The 24,778-nt window shown below is 38.4% G+C and overlaps 1 protein-coding gene across 1 annotated transcript in view; it reads left to right on the top strand.

Annotated features, from left to right (window-relative positions):
- cdh13 (cadherin 13, H-cadherin (heart)) overlaps nt 1-24,778 on the top strand; it is a 430,791-nt gene that overhangs the window by 91,987 nt on the left and 314,026 nt on the right. The window lies entirely within an intron of this gene.

The raw sequence follows: 24,778 nt of genomic DNA, 5'->3' as shown, positions 1-24,778 counted from the left end.
AGGCCAGGCCTGCCAGTTAATCGAAAGTGAATTTGAAAGAAGATATGACAGCGATTTATGACTGTGAGAAGTGAACAGTTTGTATTTGATTGATATTGATTCAGAGTCTAAATAAAGCTAGTTTATCTTAACAGTAATCGTTGGTCTTTGGCCTTGAGCTCCACTTGTTTATGTGTGTGTACTGTGTAGGTTACTTCAGTAATCTGACAAAGCCTTTCTTTTGGGATGTCCGTGATGTCCTCAAGTCTTTTTATTGTAAACATACAACCCCCCAAAAAATCGAATGATGCGAAATCATTTGTCCTTACGTGAAATTCTGCGTGGAATCCTATTGAAATTGGCTGCACTTTACCCAAGAACATTCTCGGAACAACGGTTACCTTTGAGGCCTGTTCACACCAAGAATGATAACTATAACAATAACTATATGATATTGTTCTGTTTATTATAAGCACTCGCTGCAGTTATTTTGTCTGCCGCTTTAAATGCTCAAACTCTTTAAAAAAGGTTGTATTCTGTCAATGTTTTTATCGTTCATGCTGTAAACAAAATTATTGTGAAAGTGATTCCATGCAACGATATTATTTCTCTCGTTATAGTTGTGATGTGGACTCCAATTCTTTTACATTTAGAATGATTTTTAAAACTATATCTTTGCCGTTAGCGTTGTAGTTATCATCTTTGGTGTGAATGGGCATTCACTATGAAAAATATTCAAAGTGAAAATAGCTCCATTTCCATGCTAAGCACGTGTGTTGTGTGCAAGAACTTATTAGCCCTCACGTTTGCTATTCATTGTACAGTTCACTGAACATTTGTACCTCTTTGTCTAGCATAGCTCATCTGCAGCATTAAATGTCTCTATGAACTAAATCCATTATTTCCTTCTATGTGGCTCACAATCAGTTAGTTTTTGTCTTTTTTCACTGTAAAGAGTAGTGCATTTTGTTTCTTTGTACTTATTTCCCATGGTTCATCATGTTCCATTAAAGAGAAAATTGTTCTGCTTAATGTACCAAGCTCGGGTACCTATGGTGTGTGGTGTCCAGTAAAAGAAGGAAGATTATAGGCATTACGAAGTAAAACTTTCATAGACGAGTTCAGCATATCTCTATGGAGTTGTACAGTATAATGTATAAGTGGTTTCTGCTGTGTTATGAGCTGGTGTATTTGTGGTTTGGCTGCATTGCACGGCTTGAGACTATTGTCTTGAGGTGGAGAGATGGTTTAGAAGTAGGTGAAGACATGGTGAAGGGTGCACAGGGACAAATGCATTTCTCTCCTTCAGCGCTGCATGAGCCTGCACGTTTCAGCAGCTTAAATGAGTAAATATCCAGATCAATCCATCATTTCAATGCCCCACACCCAGAAACCTGCATCTGATGCTCATGGATCATTAAATCTGGTGCTTTCACAGACCTATACACAGGCAAGAGAGTTCAAGGGTTCCCCTGAGGCTCGCAGGCATTCCTGTCGAGATGCAATAACAATTTAACCTAGCAAAGTCAGATCTGGTCAACTTAATGTACCATCAAGAAACAAAGCCCATATTTTACTGCTTTTGGACAGGCTGGTGTTGTAGTCGGGGTGTGGTATTTTTCTGTGCTGTGTCAAATGATGTCTTCTGTCTTATCTGTTGAGAAGGAACATGTTGTTTTCTCAGTGTTTATAGTAGACCAGGGATGAGATTACATTTCATCCAATCCATCTTCATGATTCCACAGGACCTTCAAAAAGTCTTATACCATATTATTATATTATACCTTATTTTCTGACCTTATTTTCTGACAGGTCTGTCTCAACAAATTATGTGATAATATCTACGGCCCTCTTTCTTCTCATTCTCAAATCACTCCACTCTAATTCCACTACATATTTTTCAATTTCAGATCACCTTGATTTGAGCTTGCAAAATTCCTATGCAAAATTTGCAACATTTTACATATTCAGTATTTTTTTAAACATAAAATAGCAACAGTTTTTCCAGAGCCCAGTGATGTTTTAAACTAGATTTTTTCCCTTCCTTTTAAACTTTAGGAAAGGTTTAGGTTTGGAAATAAACTTATTTCCACATGGGTGTTGCACAAAGGATTTGACGAATGAATCCATAATTTGTCTTGTAAAGCTTTACTTTTTTTTGTCTTGTTACATTATAAGAGAAATCAAACTCAAAGCTACTTTACACTTTCTCGTTCCAAAAACATGAATTCTAGCCTTTCCAATGCTCAACAGTCTGTCTTGGACCAACCATTCCTCCTTCGTTATACTTCTTCAAAATTGTTATGCATACGTAATGAGTATTGACCTAGTCACGTGATACAATACAAATAACACAAAATACACATTTATCAAAAAACATAATCACTCTTAATATAATGAAAATATTACAAAATTAATTTCAATATGGCTCTAACAATTTGTCTTTTCATAATTTTTTCCACAAATTCCATATTAATTTCATTCTGACTGCTGGTATGTACTCTGTTTAACATGATGAATTCTTGGATTATGGGCCGTGAACATGTTATGCTCATGATGGAGTGGTACAGTGTTGCCGCTACATTCATTCTGCCGTGGCGGGCCGCCACACCTAAAATCATCCCGCCACGGCTGCAGCTTCTCAGTGAGGTCCGCTATTGTGCATACTATTGTGTTATTGTTAAGCTAAAGACATAAAAAACATTGTAAAGCACCATAAAGTTTTCGCACTTTATTCCAAGACTTCTAAAGTAATTCAATAGCATAATGTGAGGTAAAGATGATATTTTCAAGATATTCAAGTCGTTAAGTTAAAGTCGTCATGAAATCAAATTTTACCATTCGTATTTTCATATGTAATATTGTAGTGTTTATTATAAATGATTTATCTGTGCACTTCATTATTTTTTTTAAATTCATGTACCCTTATTCATGTACCCATCTTTTATCAAATACGTTACCCTTCCCTCCCCCCTCGAAACGACTTCTCTTCTCTTCCGGTCAAAAAGTATTACTAGAGGGTGTGGCTATTGGGGTCTGTCTCGTTTCTGGCCCGCCTCTCAGAAACCTGTCAGTATCACTGACAGCCAGCAAATATGGTGTTTAGGTGCATTTTTGGTTGCGCTCCTCACGTCCTCTTTCCTATCCCTAAACAAACTTGTCTGCGTGCCCGCTGGCTCGAATTCCTGCATTTCGAAGAAGGAGGAATAACGGTGAGTTCGCGTCTGTGTGCAAGGCATTTCACTGAAGAATGTTTTAAGAATTTGGTACTAAATAAAATGGGATCCTCTCGAGGGTGAACTTGACTATCAGCCGCCTTATCTTGGTTCGCGGGAGGCTCATATAAATATGGGGTGATTGCTTCCGGAAAATTTGGCTGCTCGTCCACGTTCTCATCGTCGGGTTCCTCAATTAAAAATTCTTCATGGGAGGGTAACGGTGGTGAGTCCGGTGGAGAGAAATCCTCCACAACTGACTGTACACTGGCATTCAAATCTGTTTGTTTGTTTTGTTTTATTTATTTATATAGCACAGTTTAATACAACTCACATTGCCCAAAGTGCTTCACAACAGAGATGCTCACAAGTCTCTGAGCTAGAGTCCAAGTCAAGTCTCAAGTCTCTTGCGGTTATAAGTGTTGCATCACGTACAGCGACCCATCCAGGTTGCTTAGAACACTGCATAGCTTTATATAAGGAATTCAAAGCATGTAATATGTTAGGTTACACTTTATTTCGATAGTCCACTTTAGACATTCTACTAACCATGTACATTTTCAACTACATATCAACTAACTCTCATTAGAGTATTAGTAGACTGTAGTAGACTGTCAGGTTATGATGTGGGTTCGGGTTTGGAGAACAAGTTGACTTGTAGTTGCCAAGTTACTTATAGTCAGTAGAATATCTGTTGGGGAACCAACAAAATAAGATATGATAATATATAATTAGCAGATATTAAGCCTACTAATACTCTAATGAGAGTTAGTTGACATGCAGCTGCAAAGTTACTTATAGTTAGTAGAATGTATAAAGTGGACTATCAAAATAAAGTGGTACCATATGTTATTATGAATCCTTTATCTATTAGCATACAGTATCAGCTTTGATTTTGGTATATAATCAGTGTAAACAGGCTATTGCAACATGACAAAAACACCAAGAATGCTTTACTTTTAGTTAATTTCTTTATTTTGCCTTGTAGCTTGAACATACCAAGACATAAGACCAAATATAGAAAATGATATAACTCACAACACTAAAATTGACACACTCCTATTTAGTGCAAAACATCAGTGTAGCTAAATGCAAATAAACTATTGCATCCGAATTAAATTTTTAACACTACAGTGCACTTCCAAAACATTAAAATGCTCAAAATCTTTAGTGTAAATGTGAAGCAACTGACCAACTTATGGCATGTAACTTGTTAAGAACAAAATGTTTAGAAATAAAAAAATCCAAAGGGTGAGATCAGACTGGTTAACCTTCTTTTCTCTTAACACACTAGGTATGGGCCACAAAACATTTTTGGGTTCTTCTAGCTGCACTGCCTATGCAACTAATCATAGCTTATATACTGTAAGTCAACACATCCCAGACTCTCAAACCAGTGTAACGTTATAACTAAATGAAACTGTAACGTTACATGATCAACAATAATCCTGTAACCTGTTTGTAGACAACGGGCAGCCAGCGGAACGTAAATGATTAACGTTAATCGACCACCACAAGTTTGGCAATTAAACAATCGCTCATTCATATTTCATAAGGAAGACAATCGGAGTTAACCTCCCGTAACGTTAGGTAGCTAAAGCAATAAGCAAGCTAACGGTAGATGGTCAATGCTGAGCTAAACATGTTTACTCACCTATCAGGGTGCGTTTTCAGATGCCTGATAAAATTAGATGTAGTTGAGCCAGAATCTTTTATCGTGATACTGCATATTTTGCATTGAGCGCTTCTTTTGAGCGCGTCTTGTTTGAAGTTTGAACCCAAAGCTAACGATGAATGGCACAGCAGCTGCCGGTGCAGTCGAACTTTTTGTTTGTTATCCTCTCATGTGTGGTCGCGCGCGCGCTGCCAGCAATAGGACGTAGTACGTGGTTACGTAGGCAGGTTATAGGTAACGGAGGGAGGGGGATGACAGCGAGCTCATCAGACGTTTCCTAAAAATAAACATTGTTCACGAGTCCCGCAGCTCGAGTCCGAGTCGAGTCTGAAGTCTTTCGAGGACGAGTCTCAAGTCGAGTCTGAAGTCACTGTGTGTGGGACTTAAGTCGCACTCGAGTCCGAGTCTCAAACTCGAGTCCCCATCTCTGCTTCACAATCATAAGCTTAAAGACCAAAAAAGATAGCAGAAATAGACATATATACATCACATAGACACACATAGACAATAACCCAATTAAGAAAGCTCTCCATAAGAATTTAAAAGATGTTGCTTTAGCATAGCTTTGAACATGTTTAAGGATTTGGCAGATCGAACAGATTGAGGGAGGTCATTCCACAATTTAGGGCCAGCTCAAGAAAAGGCTCTGTCACCTTTGTGTTTGTATTTTGTCTTGGTTGTGCAAAGCAATTGTTTATTTTCTGATCTCAAGGATCTAGCGGGGATGTAGATTGACACCAAACCGAACAAATACACAGGAGCCAAATTGTGCAAGGCCTTAAAAACATGTACGAGGATTTTGTAAATAATTCTCAATCGTACTGGCAGCCACTTTAGTGAAAATAATAAAGGAGTCACAGAATCATATTTCTTTGCCGACTTTATCATCTTTGCTGCAGCATTTGGATTTTCTGTAAACGCATAAGTGCTCGAGCATCAACTCCGTAGTAAAGCGAATTGCAATAATCCATTCTAGTGAAGACAATGGACGTCACGTAATTGCTTTCTCAAAATCTGAACTAGACAGAAATGGTTTAGTCTTAGCTAACAGACGTAGATTCGCTTAGAAAACGTAAGCGAAGATTCGCTAACAGACGTAGATTCGCTAACAGACGTAGATTCGCTTAGAAAACGTAACAGACGTAGAAAACAAGATCTCACCACAGAACTAATTTGCCTGTCCAACTTTAAATCACTATCCAGAACGAATCCCAAATTTTTCACACTAGATTTAATAAAACCATTCAAAGAAGTTGCAGTCAAGCACTGAAGCACATCATGTTTTTTAGGGCCAAACACAATAACCTCGGTTTTATTTTCGTTAAGCTTCAAGAAATTTGCAGCCATCCAGTCCTTAACATCGTGTAAACATGCTAGTAAAGCGTCAAGTGGAATTGAATCTGCCTCCATTTTGTTAGCAACGCCCAACCTCCAACGATCCAATCAATTCCCGAAGGACGAAATCAAGCTCCGCCCTACATATTTTTTCTAATTTCAGAAGCCGTTTCACTCGGATACACGTCACAATAAGGAAAAAAAGGACAATCTCAACTTCCGTTTCATTACGACTTTAAAGTTAATAGGAACTCATCCCTCAGTCATTCTCCATTCAGCATTCAAACAGCGCGTCGCGTTCGGTTAAGACAGTAACACGACGACACTCTCTTCAAGATCAATGTTCCCATTGTTATACTTTATTTGTAGATAAAGGTCTATGGTTTGCATAAAATGACTTCATCTTGCTGGAGTTTATAGCGCTTTCTAAATCATATTCCTTTCTCCCGGGTGTCTGTTAGATTACAGCACTGTAGTAGAGAACGCTATGAATTGTTCTTCATGCGCATTGTAACTGAAATTTAAAACTGTTAAAAGAAAAGGCTCAATAAACTGTTGCATAGATATAATACATTAAGCATAGATAGATATAATCTCTTCGCTTTGTGCTTTGAACCTTTCAATGCGAAGCGTTGCGCGCTGTGACTTCGTGTTGCTTCAAGTGCATCATTCTGCGCACGGGATGCGCATAATCGCGTTGCCGCTCTTATACGCTGATTTCACACAGCCGTTATTTTGAAATCGAAAGCGAGGCTCCGGTGGGAAGAAAACCGGAAGTGCCGCCTTTAATCACAAGAGAGTCGCGAATGCATTGGCCTATTGTTGTTTTTAATGTAGAAATGAGTTATTTCTTTCATACTTTAGACTATACACAGTGAAATTCATTTATAAATAAAATTATTTTTTTATATATAATTCAGAAAGTAAAAAAAGAAGCAGGAACGAACTTAATACATATCCTATATTGGATATTAACATCCAATAGTGTAAATCGCGGCAGCAGCTTCAGGTTGGTAGTCCAAGGCATTGTTGTTTATCTTTACTTCCGGGGTTCTTACCACCGGAGCCTCACTTTCGATTTCAAAATTGCGGCTGGGTGAAATCAGCGTATTGAATGGTATGGGGAGGTTTAAACACCTGGGGTAAGGGGGCGTGGCCAATGGGAATATCACTCATGGGCCCTGGGGAAATGGGCCTGCCACCACGACTGGAAAAAATCCTAGAGGAAACACTGTGGTATCAGAGTGATCTTGGAGTGAGAGAAAACACCAGGCTATTAATTGCAATAATGAGCTATTGACTCCTTCTATAACTGTAATCATAAATCCAGCTTTAGGCATGCTATATACAACATTGTTGCAGAGTCATGTTGAAACTTCCCATGTCTTTTCTTTATTATTCTCAAAATAATTCACAATGTGCTTCCTGGTTCGTTCTGCTGTGTGTTATTCATGGCTGTTTTATCTTATGCAGTGTATTTTCCTAGATATTGGTTTTAAAGGTCTTGCTTCGAAAACCTCAATGTTAAAGTGGCTCAGAAAGTGTAAATGTAACTTCATTCAATAAAGTGTCGACTGCCGCAATAGCATGGCTGCGACACTGAAGGAAAGTTGATTCTGGCATTGCTTTGTGTTCTCATAGCGTAATACTCTCAACCAAATAGCTTAAAATGGTTTTTGCCGTTCTGAGCGTGCAAGAAATTGAGTTATTTGTCAGAATTGTGAGACTGAATTGTAACACGCTCATGACAGACAGGTAATCAAGCCTTACGTGATACGAGAGAGACCGCACAATGGCCGAGATAGGAGTCCTGACACCTTTTGAAGCGGCCTAGAAATTTTAAGCTGCCAGACTGATCTCAATAACCTATTCCTGGCTGACGATGTATTAAAATTTTCTCCTTTTCCTCTGCAGTATTTTCTTTTGTTATGTTTAAATATAACCCTTGACGAGACTGACTCCCTCCCTACATCTGCTTGTGTTAACGCTGTTTTTCTTGCATTATCTCAGAACTTCTACCCGTCTATCTGTCAATCTTCTCTGCACGGGACATGCAGTAATTGTCAATCTTCCTTGTCGGTTCTCTTGTACTCTTGACAAGTGAAAGTGGCAATATTGTAAAATTATCTTCCAAGTTTTTTTTGTGCCTTCACTTACTTGGCAGAATCTTCCTATTTTACATTTCAGACTCTATTTTTCTTTTTTTTTTCAGCTAAAAGAGAGACGCTCATGTTAGTAATGATTATCTGGGATTTGAAAAGGAGAGGAAGTGACATGTCTGCGGCATGAACTGATATTTGGAGATAAAGTTTCTCAGTTTTCTCAGTAAAAAATATATACATCATACGATTTAATACAATTTTATACAATATTTTTAATAACAAACAGGCAGTGAAATAGATTTGATCATGACTTTTACTGGCTGCATTTAATTTCAATGAGGTCAATAGACAGAATAATATCACTTTGTTTATTTTTAACATTGACAAATTATGAATTTTGCTATTAATATTTGAGAATTGTATTAAGGCATTTTGTTTATTTTATGTGCAGGTGTCTTCCTATTGATTGATAATGGATTTCTTTCTGCATTGAGCGAGTATGTAATGTATTCATTTCATATTATGAGATATATAGTAATAAATTCAGAGGGCAGTGGAGCAGAAAAGCTTTTGAATGGTTGGTAATAATAAAACAGTATTGCGGTTGTTCTGTTCTACAGTATAAGCTATTCTGCAATGTTTTGACTTCACAGTTATCACCATTAAACATGAATGGAACAGGGAGGTTTCTAATGCATTAACAAACAGATGCATTAGCAGAAGGTACTGTAAGACAGTTAAAGTTTTATACATTATTAACATCAGGGTTAGTAAGTTTAAACGTAGTGCATGATGTACAGAACGATTGTTTGAAGGTTTGAAACCATAAAGAAGGGTGTTATTGATTATTAGAGGTCTATTTTCAGTTAGTTTATAAAATTTTAATAAGAAAAGAAACATTGCACAAGACATTTCATGTTTTGAAAAAAAAAAAGCCTTGACACACAGACAGTTAGAAAGATAGATGTTTTTATTTAAAATGTTATTTTATTGTTAGTAATTTTGTATTGTGCTTGTTCATTATTATAATTATAATAATAATTTAACATTTTAATAATTACATTTTAATACATTTTTTTTCTTCATGTATTGTGAAAACAGATAGGCTTTTAACAAGAAGCTTGCCATGTACAGAAGAGCAAAGGTCAGGGGATGTTGCGAGACGTAAATTATAATCATTACCCTTAGTTTTCCTTTTTCCTCATGCTTTCAAAACTAGTGTGGTAACCTTTAAGTTCCTTTTTACTTTCTTTGGGGGTTGAACAAAAGACCAGCTGTCGATTATTTTGGGAGAAGACAGCATCAGGAGTAAATATTGATTCAGACAAAATGGATTTTTCTGCTTCCCCCTATGGAGATGATAAAAAAAGAAAACAGAAGGAATCTTTCACAGCCCGTTCAGTGGCCTTTTAACGTGCCTATGAAATGCTATTAAAGAGTTTGATTCTGAGGGAGAAAAAAACACAAGCGCACGGTCTCTGTTGTCATTAATCACGACAGCAGTAGGACATTTAACAGTTGGAGGACAGCAGACGAATAGACGTGGGAAAATGAAAGGGCCCAGATCAAACGTGCAGATGTATCAAATGATCTGCAAAGACACTTAATTTGCATCTCTTTTGTACCGCTGGTTGTGTTCCTTTGAGCTTGGCTTAAGCATCTCATTGGCATTGTTGACAGGGAGGAATTTTAGGCTCCCTCAGAACACGTCATTAATTGGAAGGTTTAGAACACAAAAGGAAAGAGATTCTGAAGATGAAACCACAGATTGTTACCAGAGAGGGAAAGAGATTTAAAGTCCAAGTATCAGGAGACAAGTAAGTGCAGTTCACAAGCTAGGATGAGAAGTCAAAACGTTTGACTCCTCTGTAAATTCCTGTGAATCACTCGATGCGTTAGCCAGGGGCAGAACGCTACAACATTTTCCAGAAAGCATAGACTGCTACGGCCTCCCAGGAAGGGGATAAAGCAAATACCATGTCAGCAGCAATGTATTGGGCCTGTAGAAAGAAGTAGAAAAAGTAGACGTCCTGTTCGATATCTTTGCAGCTCCCCCATGAATATCGCCCAGTATTTTACTCTGCGCTCTCAAAATGTCTGAAGGAATCTTTCTTTTCCGCTTTCAGTCCACTATTGAAACTTGGTGAAAGGGGAAGGGCTTATTGGCAACTTTGCCCTTTAAACTGATGGATGTTGTGACCGTGGCTGGATTTGACGGCTAGACTTGAGCAGATACTCGGAAAAAGGACACAATCGCTCACGTTGACCGTATCTTGCATTCAGATACCTCTGTGGAAGGGCTCAGTTCTAGGGGAAGGTTGTTTGGGAGTATGTGAGTTATTGCTAGCTTTGCGGGCTAATCTTGTCCATTCCTCTCCGCTACGGCCCTTGTAAAGGAGATGAAAACAGAAACTTGACTTTGGGACTCTTTTGTAGTTGCTTATCCCCATATTGGGTGGCCCTTTGACCCTTAATACACATCCTGGTGTGTTGCAATGCCACTTGAGTTGATGGCACAATTGTTGTGAGTGAATTGTCAACTTCTCAGTTCAGTTACGCAGACCCATGGCCAGATTCAGCAGGAATCAAAAAAAGTGCAGCACCAATATTGAGCCACTGTTGTTGAACTTACTTAAATGTCATGGCAAAATATCATTCAGCCATCAGATTTTTTGATATACTTAGATTATGTTTTCAGCTCTTTAGTCAGCATGTTCTGTGATCACATTGTAACATTCTCAGGGGAGTAAGCCAATTAGCCCATTTAATTTCAAACTATTCCCAGCTAAGCGCATGTATTTTACATTGTGGCTAGCTTAATGAAACAAGCTGCATACCTTATTCACAAAAAATAAAAAAATAAAAATTGCCCAGTTGCACTATAATAACCAACAGAAAGTTGTAAACAGTAAAGTAACATTATATATTTTACTAGCTGGGAACTGTTTGAAAAAAATAATTAATAAACAAAGAATAAGTGCTTTTCTATTTTTAATTTTGCTTTGCTCTTCAGTTTGGTGTCAGTAAGACCAGACTTTTTCCTTTTTTGAAGTTTTTAAAATGATCAAAAGGGAGAGCAAAGACTTACTTTACATTGTTATGAAATATATTTAAATTAGAATATTAATATTTACTAGAATGATTTGATAGACCTTGTGACACTGAAGATTTAAGTAATGGCTGCTGAAAAATTGTCTTTGCCATAACAGGAATAAATTATATTTTAAAATATATTAAATTAGAAAATTATTTTAAATTGTTTTAATAATGTTTTACTGTATTTCTGGTCAAATACATGCAGCCTTTGTGAGTATAAGAGGCTTCTTTTAAAACATTATACAATCTTGCTGACCTCAAGCATTTAAACGGTAGTGTATTAATACTTTGAAATATGCTGTTTTATATGGTACTTAATCGGTTACTTAAAAATGGGTCTCTTTGATTTACTACTGGATACAAGATTATATGAGCAATATTACTAAGATATTAATAGACCCTTTAAATATTATGATACTGAATGTGTGCAGATTTTGCATCTTTTTATGGAGCTTTGACACTGCCATCTTTCAGAGGGGCAAACGGGAACAGCTCTGGTCATGTGACTTATCAGATAATACTGCAGATTATACTACACAAATATGGTATTTTATACCACTTACCTTTCTTTATTGGGTTTAAGCCATTATGCATCAAACAGTCTAAAGCTGAGACCAGAAGGAGGGTAGCCTGGCTCTTGGAGCCCCTTTTTTCAGCATGCAGACTGATTATGACCCCAGTGATCTGCTTAGTCATCCAAGGCCCGATCTCTGCCCTTTAAAGAGAGTGGATAAGCGCCAGCTGTTTGGCCCTGCTGAATGGTAATGTCTTAAGGTAAACAGTGTTGTTTTCTTCTGCTCTGTCCCGATGTGCCCTTCATTCACGCTGCAGTGGTTTTGCTTTATGTTGGACCCTTTATGCTTGGGCTATATTTTCCCAGTACTTTTTAAGCTCAGGAGACCCACGTTTGTTTTCCAGTGCTGCAAGATAAAGTTATACCAACTTTACTTGTCTCTCTGTTGCAAGCTATTAGTTAGGTTGGGCAGATATGCTATCATCTGTTGCTGCATACGAGTATTTTATTATTGCTAAACCCAGTTTGAATCATAGGCCAGGATCCCCTTGGTGGTGCATTGTGTTTACACATCTGGAGTTGGAACCACACTTGCAAACCCTGTCAGACCTGCCTCCTAAATTACAGCAACAATACAGATACCGTCCAAGATTGAGTGTCTGTTTGCTGTGCCCAGTGCCTGGCTCTTTTTTTTTCTTTTTTTTCGGCGCATGCACCAACCCTTATTCATTGGCCCAGCAGGTGTGATGTGTCCAGATTCCAGATGGTTGTGCAGGCTGCTTCTCCCACTGGCAAGCCAGATGCAGCTGTTTGGAAGGCAGACTGATTGATTTCACTGCAGCCTCTCGCTGTGACCATGCCTGGGTCACTCCTGCTACGCCCTCCTTGTGCACTGACATTTACCACAGAGCAAAGGATTCAGTCCAGGTTAGAGAAGGGAAAGATGCAGGAACGGTTTCTTGCCCAGCTGGGGGCGGTTCACAAGACATCCTGGACTTTTCATTGGACAGATTTGGAGACATCAATAGGGAGAAGGTTTGGAGTGCAATAATTAATGCACATTAGATACAGTCTGTGTGGGTATTTTCCAGGGGTCAATGGATATTAGGGGTTTAGTGGGCATATGTGCATTAGCCTGAGGCCTTCCTTTGATGCAGTATTGGAATATTATAGACCTTGAAATGTATGTTGAAATTGTACATCTTTTAACAAGGCCAGATGAACCATATGGGGATTTGAACACATGCCCAGGGTCAACACTTTCTAAGTTTGGCATGGAAATATAACCATGTTCTAGAGACGAGTTTTTTAAACTTGAGCACAACATTTAGAATGCCGTGTCATGCACAAGATGCTGCAAAAGATGTGAAATGTGAGCGCCACAGTCAAACACATACATCTAGTGCATGTTTACACAGAAAAAAAAATGGCAAAGCAGTGCAGTAGAATGCAAAACACATTCTTTGGGAGTGGCCGCTAAGTGTTTGATTTGCTGATTATTGTGAAGTTGGCGGCATCAATTGATCATGCTTAAGAGTAGGGATGCACGGTATTAGGATTTTGGCCGATATTCGATATGCCGATATTTTCAAACTAATTTTGCCCGATGCCGATACCGATATATTTGTATTTTTTTTAAGTGCAAAAAAAGCTTATTAAAGCTTCTATTAAAGTTCTCAGTCAAGAGCAGTGAGTGATTTCCTCTGTGTTTTGTTGTTTTATTAACATTAAAGGGATAGTTCTCCCAAAAAATTTACTCTCTCAAGTGTCTTTCTTCTGTGGAAAATAAAAGTTATTTGGAAGAATGTGGCTAACCAAACAGTTGCTGTACTCCAGTGACTTCCATATTATATTTAAGCACAAGAAAGAAATGAATACAGGTTTGGAACAACAGAGTGAGTAAATAATGACAGAATTTTTATTTCTGGGTGCAGTATCTCTTTAAGGACAGCGGCAGCATATTATTACTGTCTCTTTAAGAATTGCACGGGACGCGTCTAATATACTCGCATTTGACAAGCAGATTTTCTCTGTTTGCTTTCACTTTAGACATAACCAACTTTGTTTATGTAAACCTTGTGTGTATTTGACAGTATCAGCGCAATAAGACTCGAAAGATTAGTCCAGTATGCAGGCGCTGTGACAGGCTTTTAGTTCCTGTGAGCGTCGGGTGTACGCGCTCAGAAAAGCGCATGTTAGAATAGCGCATCAGCACGTGAATGACATGTTTAACTAGCAAGACTTTGACGCACATGCAAATAATGAACTTTTGTGAATTGCAGTGTCCCGTGAGTGTAACTCTACCTCTGCGTTTACATGTGATGTGATGTGAATGTACGTCGCGTTGTACAGTATGTTGAGATGAAGGCGCCTGCACGATAGCCTACTATGATTTTTCTTCAAAAGCAGATCGTGGAGACATTTTAATCGTCCAAGATCAAAAACAGCGTGAGACGCACACCCCTAGTTGGAAGTTTAAATTGCTGGCGCTCATGCTTCGTTCACGGTCGTCACGTGCGCATAGGAAACACGCCACCCTATCGGCAAGGCTCATCGGCAGTAATATTCATATCTGCCGATGATGGTCATTTTAAGCTTTTATCGGCCGATACCGATGTTGTCCCGATATCATCGTGCATCCCTACTTAAGAGTTTAGCACTGTGATAATCAACCTTTTTAACTTGAGGGCTCCCCATTGGCTCCCCAATATTCAAAGGCCCCTCATATACACTAATATTTCTGGTATTTCTGCTGTAACTTTGACAAAGCGGCTTGTTTTTAAAATGTTTTAATGATATATTGCATAAATGAACATAGTTTATTTAAAATATTAAATAATAGTATTCATTTTGTGACTCCAGTAGTTATATTTTGTATTGGAGCATGACCGGTTTAACAGGAACAAAGTTGCTGTCTTAAATTTGGCTAATTCCTTAAACAGCTGCATTTTGTTTTATTTTAAGAGTTATTTATGTGAACAGTTTGGTGGTTATTAAATTTGGATGAAGCAAAACTCTAACCACAAAACATAAAAATAACATGGTCTGCGAGTGTGTCCCCCCTCGAACTTGTCTGCAGAACAAAATGCTACTACATAATTTAAATTGCAGATTAAACTGCACCAGAACATAGTAAAATCTTAATATAGAGCTGAAGTGAATCTCTGAATGGCTTTAATTAAGTGACAAAAATGGCTAGGCATGAAACTTAGTGTTAAGACAATGTGGAAAATATATATATTTGCGGCTCAAATCAGAAACTCACCCTAACGCCACAAACTCTTCACACACTTAAGGTGCTGCAGCCATTCCCAATCAGGTTGTCTGTGAACTCATATGACCATATTGATTTTTTTTTTCTTGAGCTGACATTTACACCAGACTCTGCCTAGTGGCTCTGGCTGCACTGGCTTTCATCAATGAAGTCTTAACCTTAATCACACTTCAGGCCTGTCACAGCACCTGCCCGGAGGCCATCATCACTACTCTTTAAAAAGACAACGCCTCCCTGATAAAACCTCCAGGGCCCATTGCAGTGTGACCGTCCACACAGGTTCTTCAAAAGCCACATGCCCAGAATAGACTTCTTTACCCTGCGTGTAAATGTCATACGCTGAACACCACTGGGCAGAGTTTACTCGGAGTGTCTGCGGCATCTGAGCTACTTACTCACAGCAGAATTATATCTATGACCTGGAAACAAGGTGACATGTATTGGCGCCTTCATTACAGGAATCAAATCAAAGTATCTTCTAGTACTGTACAATTTTAGCCAGTCAAAGATGGACAATTATGCCCTTTAAGTATTCCTTCAAACGTACTGAATTCAGATTGTCTACAGTCTTAGTCAATGTTAACAGATTCACTGCTCTTGGTTGGATAACACAACTGAACATGAACACAAAGTTTGATTTAACACAAATTTGGCTGTTTCAAGCACTGCTTATTTATATATTTGTCTGTTGTGTTATTAACTGTGTACATGTCTTGAATAATTACTTAATCTCAAGCTGTAGGAGCAATATTAACTATTAATACGATTAATAATAAATTAATATTAATCTGTTTAAAGAAAGTAGCAAGTTCATTAGTATATTCGTTTTGTCATGATTCTTAAATATAAATATTGCTTCAGTAATAGTAAAAGTTTAGTTAAATATAAATATTGCTTTAGTTTTTAACTTAATTTATGTTAATATTTAAAGGTACAATATGTAGGATTTTTCACCACCAGGGGTTGCTAACCTCTTACAATAACAAAGGCGTATTTTGATGAGGCAAAGCATTAAGCGGAATTATGGATCTTGTCGTCAAGCTGATGGATCTTTTATGGATGAGTGAATACAGTGATGTTTTTAACATGACTGTGGTATGAAGCAGGGCACGATTGCTAATGAGAGACGTATACCAGCGCCACACGCAACGCGAGTCCCGCGGATATAAAGGAATAAGGACATTTCATTCTACCGAACTACACGCAAGTGCTGAATTAATACTCAGATTATTCACACAGGTCAGTTTATTAGACGAATTAAACTTGAGGTAACGCAGTGCTGTTTCACTTGCTCTAACAGTTACACTATCATACTAAACTGCATTTGAGTGTGTTGAATGTTGTTAGTTTGTTTGTTGGCTATATGAGACTAGCAGTAAGCTAAATCAACATTAGAATAACATACAGATCAGGGATGTGCACAGGAATTTTGAGGGGCAATTGCTCTGACCTGAAAAAAGGGCACACTTTCGGGAAAAAATACAATCCTTTTTTTAACCTTTTGGCTTCCCGTACATTCAGTTGTGCTTCTTGCTCGTATTCAGTTCTGATGGTAGGCTACGGGCAACTACGCATGATTTGTAGTATGATTGCGTAAAGGGAACAGGAATTCCGGTAGGGAACAGAATCGACTGATAAACCCAGTGCCGATCCTGACCTCCCCCTGGGGCCTTAAGCAAAATTCTGCTAAGGGGCCCTCTACCTGACCTGTGACGCCGTGAGCTATGTAAACCATTTACCATTGCCACACAGTCACACCTGACACTTCAGTGCTCCCAATACAATCCACCCTCCTTTAAACAAAACAGTCAAAGAATAACAGAATGAGGTTCAAACAAACAATATTTATTGAATAGAGTATTTTCTATAGAATGTTAAGATAACAAGTGAATATTAATGTAAAGATAAATAAGAAGAAAATAATAAATTATAACCCTGAGCTTTGGCTTTTGGGATTAACTTTGGTTCTCTCTACAGCCTGGGTATTTTCGGCATCAGTATGATTTTTTTATTATGCATGTTGAAGCAATTCTTGATTTATGGTTATTATTTACTGAGGGATGTGCATCCATATTGACCAGTATGTCCAGCTAATCAACATTTTAAATTCAATATAGCCTATAAATCAATAGTCAATCAATGTCAAATTACAATGTCAATACATTGCTTTCTATCTTGCATAATTAGTGCAGTTGTTTAGAGTTTTTAACTACACTGAGACTGGATAATCAGTGTCTTGTTTTATAATGTGTACTTTGATTGGGAGTGCCATCATTCACGTGCATGTACAGTAGCCTATGTCTGGTCTCCACATATTTCTGCTTGAAAAATGCGATTTTCATTTTGTGCACGCGCATATGAACGCACGATAACACACGCTTTTGTTAGTTTGCCCTTCCCTTACTGACTTTCACTTTCGGTGCCCGAATGGAAGTGAATGAGGCTTTGCGATTTTTTTTTTTTTTATCTAGGCCTACATGAAATTCTGCATCCATATTTTTTTTTTTACTCCGGAAGGGCAACGTGAGTCGAGAAGGGCATATGGGCAGTTGCCTGGGCAACCTGAGCAACCCCCCTGTGCACATCCCTGATACAGATCATATTCTAACATTTCATCATGTTGAACTAAATAACATTGATTCGTTTTATGTAACGTACATTTGCTCACCAGTGTCTAATAAAGTACATGCAACACTCGCGTCTCTGTCAAGTCGATAGTTCGCCATCGCAATTTTCTCACGATTTACAAATAGTTGGAAACATTTGGGATATTGTAAGTAATCAACTAAACAAAATATATAACATTGGCCTAGTGGTTTTTGGATATTTTACTGCAAAAATCCTACATATTGTACCTTTAACTTTCTTAATTGTGTGTTCAATAGCATATTAGTTTGGCAATGTTAAAATTGGTAATGAGAAGCCTGACATTTCATACTAAACTTTTGGTGTCTGGACGACCCTAGGTTAATGAATTGATATTCACAACCCATTTAACTTTCATAATGTAATGTATTTCCAAATTATATTAAATGGTTATTATATTAGTGGATGTTGCATACCTAAATGAAGCTACACCAAATGTTTGTCAAAATAATGCCCAACTAGCTGTCTGGATGGTGGTTAACAGTCAGTTACTGAAGTGACATCAGTATCATTTTGGGAGAGCAAGTTATTCGATTATGAAGACTTTTTTGTTTTAAAACAAGAGGTATCTGTTTTAATTTTTTTTAAAGGCACACTGTGGAACTTTTCAACCTTTATAATATATTACCAAAACCCATTGAGATGGTACATCGACTTACAATAGGTTGAATGACACGTCTGCCGAAGCCTGAAGGTGTCTGTATCGCTTTTCCTAGCACTATGTAACTTCGGGGTTCGGGTAGGAACCCGAGCACAAAAAGAACTACAAAATTCGACCGCTTTACGGCATACGTCACTTCCCCCACCACCCACAACTTCTTCAGATTCTGACGTGAGTGCTCAACTCGCGTTTGATTGCCGTCTGTATGTTTTCGTCATGGCCGAACCAACAGCTACAAGGAAGAAGGCAAAGGTTTTGTCAGAGGACACTAAAAAAAAGAAAAAGGCATAGTGACAAATGAAAAGCCAGGACGAGGATCACCATTGGTCCAGCGTTCGCTCGCTGGCGTGAGCTACAGGAGGAGGATGGGTGCCCGACCGATGCTAACGCTTGCCTGCACACAAATGCCGTTTCCAAGGTGACACAGATAAATCAAATAAGCAGTGTAGTATTTTCTGGTATTCCGGCCACAGCCGATGGTGTTATGAGTGTAATAAAATGCCCACAGCCCATTGTTCATTTCTACACACAAACACAGCCCGCCACAGTGCAGGGCTCGCACAAATAAAATCGACTCATGTCAAATGTACATAAAATGTAGTGAACGTTCCCACGACTCAGTGCCCACAAACACTACACACAACATGTCCCACGGTTTCTGTAAAACGAAACCAACACACATAAGTTACAGTCAGCTCAGGCCGACGGTGATTTTAGTGCAGTAAATGTGCCCGGCCCGCCGTCCCGCGCCCACATTCACTCACAGACATGTTAGCACTAAGCCGCTCGCTCTCTCTCAGCAGACTGCTATAAGGGAATCGAGCGCGGCCAGGCTGCCCGCCTCAAACACTGCAAGCACACACAATCTAAAGACACGGGAAGCTGACCCACTGTCTATGGGCGGACCGGTTGACTTTTTGTTGACTTTTGCGACAGTGCTGCGGAGCTTGTGGCCTCTAGGGACGCTAGACGTGAAAGTTACAGGTCGAGCGCCACTAGTGGCCAAAAGTTCCGCAGTGTGCCTTTAAATTAATGTTGACCTAAGCAATTCAGAGCTAACTTCACTAATATATCTTTTCCCTGTGATGCTGTTATAGTATATATTTGCAAGGCTTTCTTAGTTTATATTAATTTCTTTCTGACTTATTGAAGTTGCTGATGACTTTAATGAGCTAATTAATTAAAGATGTGATTCTCTGAGCAGCATTATGGGAGATGATCTATAAAAAATGAATAGCCTATTCTACCATCATTATGGCTGTGTGATAATAATGTTGATATCAATTTGTTCTGATTTAGTAGTTAAATGACAGTAAAAGGTTTAACTTGGACTCTAGAAGACTTCTCTTGTAACAGAGAATGTAGTGACATATTGATCTGATACTCGCCGTATATGTGGTCGTTGCTTTTCTCTCACCCAATAAAGCTGGTGAACTTTATTCGCTCCTCTGACATCTTTATTTAAGAGAAAAATCTGTGAGGCACAAAAAAAGAATCCATGAGTTTATGTGCTTCTGTAAGTGCCATCAATTGTGTAGAATGCAACTCGACCACAAAAAGTCTTTACGTTCAGCCATCTGCAGGATTGTTCCTCAACAGTTATATTAACCTTAAAACCCTTCAATGGAAATCAAGTCTCCCATTTTACTCCATATGGTGTACGACTGAATTTGCTAATGAACCTTTACAAACTAGGTTGTACAATTTAGGCGAGCTGTAAAATGTAGAATGGGAGATTAAAATTGCTGAAAGAAAATTAATCTTGGCTCTCGCGGCCATGCGTTATGGCTATGCTCTCATCTGTTACTTTTATTCTCCATTAGTTTTGAGGTTAGAAGGTCTAATGAGTAGATCGCATGCCTCGGAAAGGGATTACAACACTTTAGACCGGCTAACTATTGCTTTACAGTGCTGTAGTTTCAGGAAAATATGTTGGTTCCAGACTTTCTATGGGAAGAATTAATCCAGGCATTAGTGTTGTCAAAATATTCGGTACTTCGGTACCAAGTCGGTACTAAAATTTTTTAAACGTCACGGTACCAAGTACCGGTGGTAGCGACTACTACCGAGTACCCGGTCAAACACAGTTCTGGATGCGCATGCATGCACGAAGGGCGTGAAGTTGCGTCCTCATCATGAAAGCGCTGAGACATGGCGACCAGCGGCGCTGCTGATGTGGTGTCTGTGTATATTACACTGCAAAAAGACTATTTAAATATTAACCCTGCATGTTCTGCTTGTCTCTGTGTGAATGAACGGCGCAGACGCGCGGTTTCATTTAACGTTACCTCTCACAAAACACACACACACACACACACACTGAAGCACGAGTGACGCTCGCGCTGTTTTCAGTCTCTGCTGCCTCACGATAATGATGACATGATTCATGATTCGATTCATCTCCGAGAGTCACTTCATGAGCATTTTACTGATTTTTCAAAGCGTTAAAGCTTCAGTCCTCCTTAACTGCACGGAAAACAGTCTTAAATATCTCCTTTTGTGTTCCATAGAAGAAAAAAACGTCCCACAGGTTTGTAATGACACAAGGGTGAGTAAATGGTGACAGAATTTTAATTATTGAACGAACTATCCATTTAATTTATCCCCTTTGTCGTTCACAAGCAGTACGACTTGAGAAGAAAAGAAGAGACTTCTAAAAGCACATTTAAATGTTTTGTTCTCTGCACCAGCAGGGGACATTGTCATTTTCTAACCCCTGTCAACTCGATCATAGCCCACCAGTGTCGTCATCTCTTGTTGTGTTGAGATCCTCCATTATTTTTTCAGTCTGTGTCATATCCTAGGGGACACGTCAAAGAGAACTTTGTGCCGTATTGCTGAGTGTGCGAACGCAAATGGCTGTTTTTTCAGCTGCAGTTTTTCCTTGAAACTCTGACTTGCTGTAGTAATAACATGCTTGAAGCTCCCTAATACTGAAGCTCCCTGGCATGAATTCTTCTTTCAAGGAATTGCGACAGTGAAGAAGCATACAATCTCAAATTCAGAATGCTCATCTGAACACACAGTAAGGTGCAGCAGATGTTTGAGAGCTGCGCTGTTATTGTGCATCCCGTGTCCCAGCTGGATCCTTACAAGGTCCTTCCCGCCCTGCGCTCTCCAAATCAACTCTCCGCAAAGCAAATCAAACTAACACTTTGACATTTTCATCTGATCTTACATAATTGACGTGGATAATAGCTTCAGTAACAACTAAATAAACCTTAGTTGGAAAAAATAGGTATCTATTAAAGCATTTTACTGAATGCCTTGTATACGTACTTTCTATATCGAAAGTATATATGCAAGTTGGTTTATAATTGATGGTTTAGTTTATTTGAGTTATGATGACTTTTATTGATGGGTACAAGTTGGGGAACAACAACAGGAAAGGAAGAGTAAAGTGACTGGGAAATGAAAATTGGCCCCACTTGTATAAACATCATGCATATGTGTATACAGCTCTGGAAAGAATTGAGACCATTGCAACATTAGCAGTTTCTCTGGATTTACTATATGTATGTGTTCACGAGTTCACACTTACATACAATTAAAGGGAATAAAGTATAATGCGTATTTGGCGTGCTGTCCGGGGGGAGGGCTCCGAGCTCGGAATTCGGCCCGAACCCAGATTACTCCCCCCTGTATGTATGTAAAGTGGTTTAGGACTAGAAGAGTGGAGAAGGGGTGGTGGAGGGACGCTGCTAAACTGTCAGAGAAATGAGGTGAGACTGCTGAGTCTATATATACACGTTTTAATCATGATTGCTGAGTGCTCTCCACCCGTGTTAATTATCTGAACGTACTTCTCCCGAACTTTGTTAATAAAACATCATTTTGAGTAAAATGAACATTTCTGTTTTGTTATTTGAACTACTGACCACATTTCTTCTAAATTTCAAATAAATATATTGTAATTTAGAGTGTTTATTTTCAGAAAATGACAACTGGCCAAAATAACAAAACAGATGCCATGATTTCAGAAAGTTTATGTTCATTTTTAAACAACACAATACCAGTGTTTTAACTTAGGAAGAGTTCAGAAATCAACATTTGGTGGAATAACCCTGATTTCCAATCACAGCTTTCGTGCGTCTTGGCATGCTTCTCCACCAGCCTTTCATGTTGCTGTTGGGTGACTTTATGCCACTCCTAATGCAACAATTCAAGCAGCTTGTCTTTGTTTGATGGCTTGTGACCTTCTATCGTCCTCCTGATCACATTCCAGAGGTTTTCAGAGGGGTTCAGGTCTGGAGATGTCTGGACATAACAGGTGTCATCCATCCACACCTTTATTGGCCTGGCTGTGTGACATGGAGCATTGTCCTGCGAAAAAAACAAACAAAAACAAACAATTCTTCAAGTTGGGGAACATTGTCAGATTTAGCTCTACGGAAGAAAGTGTCATTGTGCAGTTCAATGTTGTTTCATATCAATTCAATGAATGTGTCAATGTCGCAAAGATCATTAATTATGAAACGAGTTCAATTCAGCTAAGCAACTCTACAGAAGATAGTAGTGTCATTTCATTATGTCAATCATTATGCAGCTCATTTCAGTTCAAATTTTGTTCTAAGTCAATAGAGTCAGTGCAGTTAAATCGATAATATTACTAAACATTTATTGTCAATGAATCATCTTGGAGCGATATAGGTATTTTGCCCATAGGAACGGTCGGGCTTGTGTGCTTTAATGTTTTTTTTTTTTTTTTTTACTTTCAAGTTATGAAGAATAGCTTTTTTGGCTACAAAGCTGCTATGTGATTGTGCATATCCATTCATAAGTAAAGGTCGTTAAGAAAGCATGGGGTTTTACTAAATCACAAAGTGAGAAAACTAAGCCAAAGCCTTCATTATTCATGAATGCGGAGCTGATAATTTATGCTCTGTGTTTCTGATGTATTGAATCTGTGTTGAATGTATTCCCAAAGAAGAAACTGTTGAGGGAATCTCTGAAATTCTGTCTGTATGTCTAGAGTTGTTATGTAGATAGAACTGAGAGGAGGAACAGGGCTGTAAATTCAAGGATGGCATTACCAGAAATTGTCATTGTCAGAAAGAATTCCTGCTTCCCTTCAACTGAAAAGGTGATTGATGGTTAGCAAAAATAGGTGTGAAAGAGTAATAATGTTGCCGGAAGTAAAAGAGGAAGATGGACATAAAGGTTGGAGCAGCATGGCTCACTGGCTCTTACAAAAGGGAAAAAATAGTGATCTTAAAAACCTCTCCATCTACCATTGACCTAAAAGCCACAAAACATCAATTTCCTCTGAGTTTTGAAAGCTGGATGATTACCTTTAGTTCTTAATGAAGACAAGCTTTGCTTTCCTAGGTGGAAGGCAACCTAAAATTAGTATAATTGACCAGAAAAGCAGAATTGGTGTGCTCTCACTCACCTTAAAAGCAGCATTTAGTCATTGCTGGGTTGACAGAAAATGGACTTGCTGATCTATCTGAATTACAATACTCCAGGTTTGGTTAGTACACTTGTTTTAGCAGTGCAGTTGAAGCTGTTTTTAACTAAGAACTGGAAAAACAAGTGCCTTGTTTTTTTCAAAAGATGAAATAAACAAGGCAAAATCAGTTTGTATGATTCCTTTATACAGAAAACCTTGACTGTGTAGTTCAGGTCTGAGAATAAATTAGTCAGAAAAGTGCACTGAATGTAGGCACTGTGAGAAAAATATTTTTTTCTTAATTAGTACGTATGTAATTAGTCACATTTGATTAGTATTGTGGCTAGAGACAGATTGTATTTGTGAAAGGGACGACTGGCAATTTTAACGGTTTAAATGAGAATTCACTTCTACTCATACAGATACAAATGTGGGAGAGTGGAAACTCAAGCACATGCAAACTATTTCTAATTCACTTTACTAAAGTTACATTCCTTCAATCACATACAGGCTAGAATTATGACACTCATTCTGGAAATGTTAAGTGGAGTTCTCTGTCACACATACACACACACTCACACTCAGCAAAACAGGCATTTTGACATAATTTTGTGTGTTCTTGTCTATTCAAGCGTGAAAGAGAACTCAATGCTCTACTGGTGCGCTGTCTGAAGTGACTTTCTGTGCACACAGCACGTGTGTCGGATGTCTCTGTTCACATCGAGCCGATTCACATACAGGACACACCTGTACACATTTGAGTTATTTTTTGCATCGTATCTCGCTTGATAGCGTGTTCATATGTTTACATTAATATTTGTATTAAAATATTTGGTTACACTTAAATTTCGATAGTCCACTTTAGACATTCTACAAACTATTAGTAACT

This window comes from Rhinichthys klamathensis, unplaced genomic scaffold (assembly GCF_029890125.1).
Source record: "Rhinichthys klamathensis goyatoka isolate OS25496 unplaced genomic scaffold, OSU_Roscu_1.1 h1tg000181l_1, whole genome shotgun sequence".
Classification (NCBI taxonomy): Eukaryota; Metazoa; Chordata; class Actinopteri; order Cypriniformes; family Leuciscidae; genus Rhinichthys; species Rhinichthys klamathensis.
This window is presented reverse-complemented; position numbering and strand designations above follow the sequence as displayed.